Source organism: Ostrea edulis, chromosome 4 (genome assembly GCF_947568905.1).
Source record: "Ostrea edulis chromosome 4, xbOstEdul1.1, whole genome shotgun sequence".
NCBI classification, from domain to species: Eukaryota; Metazoa; Mollusca; class Bivalvia; order Ostreida; family Ostreidae; genus Ostrea; species Ostrea edulis.
Window position 1 is genome coordinate 58,462,001 of NC_079167.1, and position 524 is coordinate 58,462,524.

Here is a 524-nt window from a genome sequence, read left to right on the forward strand (position 1 = left end):
TGGTTGCTTATATTGTTTTAACGTCCCACCCGAGAATATTTCACTCATATGGAGACGTCACCATTGCCGGTGGAGGGCTGCGAAATTTAGGCCTATGTTCGGCGCTTACAGCCTTTGAGTAACATCTGCTGTGACATGGGGCCTCGGTTTTAGCGGTCTCATCCGAAGGACCGCCCCATTTACTCGTAGTCGCCTCTTACGACAAGTTAGGGGTACCGAGGACCTATTCTAACCCACGCCCCCTAGTCCATCTGATACAATATGTATATATATGTAGGATCGAATAAATTCACTTCGGGTGTCCACATATTCCTTGCAAAACATTAGTACAGGTTCACCTAAGAAATCTTGCAAAATGAGAAATCAGTGATACGTCACCTACAACACATTGAATTACATTGATAATTAAAATGTGTACTGGGAAATCAACTTACCACGACGTGAATGAAATGTCTTATTCGTCTTGAAGATGATTCATTGTATGTAAAATGACAGATGTGACAAATTTGTATTAAAAGAAAAAT

General features: G+C 41.0%; 1 long non-coding RNA gene across 1 annotated transcript in view; it reads left to right on the plus strand.

Annotated features, from left to right (window-relative positions):
• Nucleotides 1-449: 449 nt before the first annotated feature.
• LOC130054220 (uncharacterized) overlaps nt 450-524 on the plus strand; it is a 1,835-nt gene continuing 1,760 nt past the window's right edge. Inside the window, exon 1 of the long non-coding RNA XR_008802505.1 lies at nt 450-524. This exon is cut by the window's right edge and continues 780 nt beyond it. This is a non-coding gene — a long non-coding RNA (uncharacterized LOC130054220).